Source organism: Lygodium microphyllum, chromosome 20 (genome assembly GCF_053477565.2).
Source record: "Lygodium microphyllum isolate KBCC chromosome 20, Lygodium_microphyllum_v1.1.10, whole genome shotgun sequence".
Taxonomy (NCBI): domain Eukaryota; kingdom Viridiplantae; phylum Streptophyta; class Polypodiopsida; order Schizaeales; family Lygodiaceae; genus Lygodium; species Lygodium microphyllum.
Window position 1 is genome coordinate 70,945,405 of NC_141154.1, and position 8,626 is coordinate 70,954,030.

Genomic DNA, 8,626 nt, shown 5'->3' on the forward strand with positions numbered 1-8,626 from the left:
AATTTTTAAAACATCCGGAGAGCCGATAGTTCCACTTCTATAGGCAATAAAGCTTGTCTTTCATAAACCATCCTAGATGGAGATAATCCAATTCTCTCTTTCTTGGCTAAATGGTAAGTCCATAAAGCACTTGTTGGAAACTCAATATCCCATGTTTGAGGATTGCCTTTAGTCACTTTTGACAACATTCTAATTAGCTCACCATTGAATCATTCATTCAAACTAGTGCATTAAGGATAATAAGATAAAGCAAATCACTTCGTTATCTTTATTTTCTCACAAAGATAGTTAATCAATTCTCTTTTGACACCAAGTTCTCTATCACAAAATCTCTAAAGGTATCCCAAACTTGTAGCATATGTTCTCATATATAAATTTTCCACCATCAATGGCTTTGATGTTTTTAACAGCTTTAACTTCTGCCCAACAGGAAAGGTAATCAATAGTATTATAATATAAAACTTTCATCTTGATGTAAGAGGTAAAGAACCAATTGTATCAATTTCCTAATTTTCAAAAATGTCATGAGCAAGAATTGTTTTTCTTGTTTCTAGTTCAGAATCTTTCAACTCATTCTCTGACATTCATGACACGATCTGCATCAATGAGTTCCCTCGTTATGTAAACTTGGCCACATATATCCCTTAGTTAAAAATTTTTGAAGTGTGATTTTATAATAATAATTTCCACGACATTCTCTCTTATGACTACTTTCAAGAATATGCTATATTTCCTCCTTCTAGGGCGGCACTCTTCTTAGAATCAAGTCCACTAACTAGCTTATACCTTCTAGTCCTTCTAAAAATCCATACCTTTTTTCTTTAAAGAAATTTGTCTTCCAATTCAAGTGTTTCTCTTCCTCTATACAAAGGAAAATTTGCTTTAATAGCAAACATATGAGAGATTGCAACTTGGGTAGCATTATACGCTTCTTGATTTTCTTCTTTGGCTATGTGTTTCAAACTCTAGGCTTCAAATTGATTTGACTCTCTTTGGATTTTATTGCATAGTCTTTTAAGTTTGGGATTCTTGATTTGCTAGGCTCTGAGAATTTTCTTTACTGAAAGTAGAGCATCACCTCTAATACTCAATATTCAAATTATCATTATTTGACAAAGAGAGATAGTTGCTTGCAAAGTTTCATATTCAACTTCATTGTTACAGGTTGTCTCAAGTTTAACGGTTTCTTTTCTTATCAACTTTCCTTGTGGTTCATAAAACACAACTCCTCCTGATGATGCTTGATGTGCTTTTAGATATGACCCTTCGAATACATAAAAAATGTTTTTGGTTTAACTTGTCAAAATTGTAAAGGGTTTAGGCAATAAATACCTCCAAACATTTTGTAAGAAAATATTACACTAATCATTACCAATTTAATTTTAGTATATGTTGATCTTTTGACTTGCAACTTTACATGACTTACAAAATAGATGGGTCTCATGTATCGATAATTCTTTCCTTTGCGTAAGGACTACTCCAACATCATCTTCTCCTACTAATGGATTCACATCAATTTTACTTTCCCAATTAGGTGCTTGGATCAATGATGCATGGCCTATAGTTTCCTTTACTTGCTGAAATACTTCCTCAGCTTCTACATTCCACTCTAAAGGATCCTTCTTAGCTAACATTTGCAATGGATAGAGCAACTGAGACATGAAAGTTATGAATCTTGAAAAATATCTTAGCTTATGAATGAAAGTCATAAGCTCTTTTGTATTTGCAAGTGATAGTAAAGTAACTAAAGACTTAACCTTTTGAGGATCTAGCTCTATTCCATTTCTAGAAACTAGATGACCAAGAAGTTTCACTTTTGGTTGAGCTATCTTATATATTTTTCGATTTAATTGAAAACTACAACTATTCATTCTTTCAAAACTTTATTGAGATTTTCACAATGATCAAGTCTTGATCTATGTACATAGACATCATCAATGAAATCTCTCATAAACTTTCCTAGGTAAGGAGCTAGCACTTTATTCACCCTTCCTTGTACCATGTCAGTCCATTATTTATTGAGTCCAAAAGGTAAAACTCTACAACAGAAACATCCCCAAGGAACAAACTACTTGTGAATTTGGGAATTTTCCACAAGTTTAGGACTCATGTTCAGAACCTTCTCTTTACTATAACTCTCACACCATTGCTCCAAATTTATTGTTCAATAGCTCAATAGATTCCATTCTTCATAAGGTTTCCAATGATGTGTCATATGATAGCTTTGGGAAACTGAAATATGTCTTTTTGGAGTCCCAATATCCTAAATAATGAAGAATGAGACTTTAAAAAAAGTCCCAAATCCACTAAAATTGTGTTAAGGTGTTATAAGAGTTGTTATTGTCTGATCTTTATTAGGAGCAATGGGTAATTGAAAATAACCTAAATAGCCATCGCAAACACTGTACATTTCATATCCTGCAACTAAATCCAAAATTTCATATATGAAAGGAAGTGGATACTGATCTTTCTCTGTGGCTGCATTCAAAGATTATTTCGTGTAGTAGGAATAAGCATAACTAACAAATCTTTGATTTCCAAGCTAAATTTGATAGGTGAGGCATGCTTATGGTGGAAGTAGCAGTACCAAGTGCAAAAGTATGCATAGTGATGGATAAAAGTAAAAGCCATATGTCTACATAGTGTTTATGATAATAGGTGTAGTGTACTAAGAGAAGCATTATATAATGGCATTTATCATAAAGAGTTTATTAAAATAGGATATTGGTGGATAATTGAGGAGAGGGAGAGCTAGCTATGTGTTCTTGTGAGGCTCAATAGTTTGGGAAATGAGGGACGAAGCTCATCAATGTGTGAAGATGGAGCTACTTGCCTACGTATTCAAGTTCATCACTTGTACTTTAGGTTGAAATTCGGTGTTGTAGTAACATGAATTGATGGCAATCATTGTGAAGGTTGGCCTAAGGTGTAATGTTCAAAGCCTAGTTATACATTAGAATGTAATCCTCACAAGCATTATGATGCCTAAGAAGTTACTATCCAATGAATGGGATTATGTGGTATTCACTTATTTTATATAAACTTGAGCTAAAGAACAAGATCTTGAGCTTTATATGATGCAGGAGGAAACATTAAGAGAGCACCTATGTCTGTGAAGATGCTCAAGGCAATGCATGGATGCTCATCACGTATATAGGGTTTCTTCTTGGGTCAAGGCTTGAGCTACAAGATGACAATTGTAACTTATAGTAGAAGTAAACATAAGGGTTTTTATAAGTGTTTGCAAATCTCAAGTATATTCTTCTTCTTCTCTTCTCCTCTTTCATGATCCACTTCATAAAGGGCTCACATCTTTCTAGTCTATACACGATTCCTTGCAAAATTTTGGTGGAGGTGACATGAAAAGCCACATCAAGTTTGCGAGATGGGAGACCATAATAATCATGAAGTTAACATGAACTTTAATAAGGATTTTGCTATGTGTTTTTGAGGATGCTCATGATTTTGGTTTATAATCATGGTGAGAGGATGATTATGTGCATGCTCATTTGGGTGAAGATATTATGGATGTTTGATCGCAATGGGCTACATACTTTGGCACATTTGGGGGATGTGCATGCTCAAAGGGGGTGGATGTTTCATGGATTATCATCCATTGCAAGAAAACTATAGGCCTGATAGTCTCTGAGATATTACAGATATGCCTAAATGACTATAGGTTCTTCATGGGATTATAACAAGTTCGAGGATTTTGAAGGTTTGCATCAATTTGGTCTAGATGATGTCTTCCCTATTTCAAATGTGGATATTTCTTCATTTACGTTGTATCATGAGCGGTGATCGAGGATAAACCCCTCAAGACACGAAAGATAAAGGAGCTCCGGCATGAATTGTGACTTGGTGTTTGCCTCTAGTAACTTGTATTCTGTCTACAACAATCTTGCAGAAGTTTCGTTACAATGTCCACTTGATGTGAATGAGCAGCTGCTAAGAGTGGTGTGACATAAGTTTTGAATTGAACATACTCTACTTTCAATATATGTGGACCTTCTTCATGCTGAATAAAATCTATATGTTAAGGAACAGTTTTTTTTATTCCCAAAAACTTCTCATTTACAATTGCATTGGAAAGAAACTCATCAATAGTCCCTTCATCCCCTTCAAGAGAGCGGCATCAATAAGTCTTTGGGATAAAATGTGCTCATATTCCTTTGAGATGAGAACATGCCGCATGTGTAGCCTTTAGGATATGAATCTTGAACATAAATTGTAAGTGCCCGAGGGACCAACAAACTAGAAGGTAAATAATAATCTTCTACTAGCCCAAAAAGGAAGGCGGGACGATAAGTTTCATCCTTGCGTGTAGTTGCCGTCTTCCGCTAGCTACGTACAACCCATGATTTCTATGTTTACTGGACCACCTACTGGCAATAACAATTTTCTCAGGTGCACTGACATTCCATGCTCCTCCTCTGAAGCTCCTGAGATTCTGCATGCGCCCTCATGTCAACACGATGAGATCTTCATAATCATTGAATCGACGACCATCATCTTTTTAATATCTCTCCCATGCTCTACGCTGTCTAAGGCTTTTTCTAAAGCCAAAAGCATTAGCTTTCCAAACAATGCTAAAAACACATTCGCATCCTTCTATGTTGCGCTTCTAGGCTCTGTGCCACTTCACACTGATTTCTTAATTGCAATAGCTTGTTGAAACCTCAAAGACAAAAACCTCAAGCATGGGTATACACACCATCTCCGAAATGTCAAAAATACATCTTACAACTCTCAAGCCATGCCACCCTAACCTTGAATCGTTCATCTAGGAAAGATTTCCAACATGTTTAAGCCAAATCAAATTTGTGGAAAAATTCTTAACAATGTATGACCATACTCTTGTGCAAAAACATGCATGTTGATGGATTTTAAAAAAAAGCATATATCTACATAATGTTTATGATAAGAGAGGGACTGCACTGAGAAATGCATGCTATGATGGCACTATTGAATAGTTGATTAAAATAGGATATTGGCAGCTAATTAATGAGGGAATAAAGTTGTAAAAGCTATTGTATTTTGTGGGGAGAACAAGGTGTGTTTGTGGGGTAGGGTGGGGGGTTTGGTCTGATTGGGGGAAAGAGCTAGCTATGTGTTATTGTGGGGCTTGACTGTGGAAAAGGTGGTGACACCCCACAGTTTAGGATAAGTGACTCACCAAGAGACCCTTTTCAGCAAGTAATTTGAAGCCACCTCCCTTGGTACGTTGCCTCTGTAAATCATTGCATTTTACAGCTTAAAAACCACATTTCGAGTTTACGGGAATTAAATGAAGCATGTAAATCATTGCAAAACCAAGATTTTTTGATACATAGCGATTACTCATAATGCAAACAGCACTCACACAAATTTTCATCCAATAAGAACATAATTATCATCATAAACTATAAAAAATCCTTCATTTTCTTCATAAAACTAGTCATACTGTGTTTTTACGTAACCCGAGACGCCTTGAATGACTACATAACCAGCAAACTGAGCCTCCATTTCTCTCAATCCAATGATGTACTTCAATCTTCAGCATCTCCATCAATCTTCATCACCATTTCCTTCATTCTCCTTCACAGGTTCCTCTTTCAAGATGGCACACATGAACATCCCATAGACAAGAGAGAGAGGGAGGAGAGAGAAAGACTAGAATCAGATCTCTTCATCCAATTCATCATTCCATGCATGAAGGGCGGCGATAGAACCAGCCAAGAGGGAGAAGTTGGCCCCCAATGTCAGTTGCATAGGGTCTTCACAACCGAGAATCTCCGTCCATCATCCATGAGGCGCAATTTTCGGCTGTGCAGTTCATGCCATCACACCATGCTTCTTCCACGTTTTTTTCATCTTCTATGCATAAAATTTTTAGGGGGGTGGGGGGGAGTTCAAGGCTCCAAAGGGCACCCCTTTTGGTCCTCTCAAATGTCCACCTCTTTGTATTTTGCCCAATTTGTGGCCACTTCCCCGTCCGGCATCCAATTCGAGCTCTAAAAAATCCTGGGCATCTGCTTTGACATCCCGCATTGACTGGCAGCTTCTGACATCCCACATGACAGTCGAAAAAATTATCAAAAATCCACAAGTGTCACTTGGGTACCTTTTAAAAGCCGTCTTTCACTTGGTGCTTAAAATCGTCCTAGTTGGAGTCGCCGCCTTCGATGTTGAATATCTTTCCCCTAAATTTTGGATTTTTTGGCAATTTTTAGGCACATCCCGGCCTCAAAACTCCGCTCTCATTGGCAACCACGGGATAGGGTGACTCAGCCCGTCAAATCCCACAACAGATCTGCATAAAACAACCAAAGGAAGCATCAAGCTGATACAAAGTAGATACATATTAAAACACAGCACAATGCTCACCCTACCCCCTGACAAAACCAAGGCATGAAATCCACAAGGAGTAGGCCTAGCATAATCTGATAGAAGGTCCGAAGCTAGTCACTAACCCACTACTCCAACACGGCCAAACTAAAAATAACTATCAAAGAGGTCGCCCTAAGTGGTGGTCTGAACTAACTACCTACCTACCTAAGGACAACACAACCAGGAGCTCCTACTAGGTGAGGACTCCTATAGCCTGATCAAGAAATATTTTCTTTTAGCACATTTCTTCTTTTAGATTTTTATTCTTCCATACTTGGGCATGTAAAAAGGAGGGAGCTAAGCGTAGTGACCCAAGGAGAATAGGGCATCGGCCTCAGGTCCTGTCTCAATACCCAAGAACCTACCAAGCCCTCGCAAGGCGATACTTAATCCTTTTCTGCTGCTCACTTTTATTTTCGATCCAACCTTCCTTATAACTTTCTTATTTTCTAGCAAGACGCCACCCCTAGGAAGACAAGGCATCAACCTGACTCGTCTCGAGGAACCTACCAAGCCTTCGCAAGGCGATGAGCAACTGCTTATAAATCTTCCTTTCTTTTCTTTTCTATCTTTATAGGGGTTAGAACCCCTTTTTACACACCTTTGTATATATTTATTGTCTTTAAGATATTCAAGGTTTTTCCTCTCTATCATCATCATTTTTCTTTGGCACGCTTCTCTAATTGCCTCACAACTAACAAGAACTCCTAGAACGGCTACCTAGCAGGCTAGCAGAACAGGGTCACTAGAACTACTTTCTAAAATAGGTTTTTCAATGCCTGGCAATGTCTTTATAGGAGGCAATGACTACTCAGACCTCCCTCAGACATACCTAACCTAAACCTGGGACTTCATGCCTTGGATGCCGGTCCCTAACAAGAAAAGAAAATCCCCTACAAGTACACAGACACATATAGCATAAAAACACAGTACTCGTAGTAAAGGAGAGATATCACCTCGATAGGGCCACGAGAAGCTTCCGCGCAACAACGGCTCCTTCCAAGCTCTTCTTTGAACCTTTCTAGTACAAGACTAAAACAATAAACCATTAACCGCACCTGTACTAAATAGACGACTGGCCTCTTGACCTAAGGAAATAAAACATTTCACTACAAAAAACTGATCCACCCTCTTGGCCTAATGAGATGAAACAGAATAGTACCTACACATCCCTCTCCGAATTAGTACAGATATACAATAATAGGCTCCTTTCCAAGGAGGAAAAAATAGGACTCGCAGCCCTAAACTAAATGCATAAGATTATGACCCATCCCTCCTGCATATATAGCAAGAGGTGTACGCATAACATGTTGTCTAATCAGCCTATGAGTCCAGGATAACAATAGTAGATTGGTCTCTACTACTCTTTGCATCACCCATATCAACCATCGCCTAGCATATATTACATGCTCTGATAACATTCCCCACAAGCGATCGGGTCCTGTTTCATTATTGATAGCAATATCCAAACTAGGACCACAGTTGAAGAAAAGGTCTTCTTCATAAGCAAGATTTTCCAGTGAATCCGCAAACTGATTCCAGTAACGTGGAATCAGCTAAAAAGACACTCTCTCAAACTCCTCAAGCAGGGTCATCACAGTTCGATGATACATACAAAGGATGGGATTCCGCACTATATATGTCCCATCTAGCTGATTCAGGATCAACTAGGAATCCCCTTTTACTAACAACCGTCGAATACCACCTTGTTTGGCAATATGCAGTCCCATAATCAAGGCTTTATACTCCGCCATATTGTTAGTGAATCCTACCCCGAGATAAGTAGCTGACCTCATCGTAACTCTACGTCGGGGATCTCGGATTACTACTCCAACACTCCCTTTTTTATTAGGGCCCCTGGATGCTCCGTCAAAATATAATGTATACGTCGAAAATGGGTTTACACAACCTGCCATCACAAACTCCTCTATTTGTAATTATGATAGTCAAAATTTAACATATTTAGAGGATGAACTGACGGCTCCATCCCACCTTCTTCATTGAGCTCAACAGGAGAACTTGTCAACATTCATAAGCAGTGATGGTAGAGGACTTTGATCTCCCACACAAAGGTTCCGTCTTCTTGCTCAATCACTTTGTATCCTTTGCTCCACCAGATAAGTTTCCCCTGATGGTATCTCTACTCCAGATATGGGTGCTCCAAATAAGGAATTAACCGCCCCATCAACCAGCTTTAAGTTCTTTTACAAGTCTCAAATCAGCCCCAACATGGACCTGCAATGTATTTTTTCTGTAT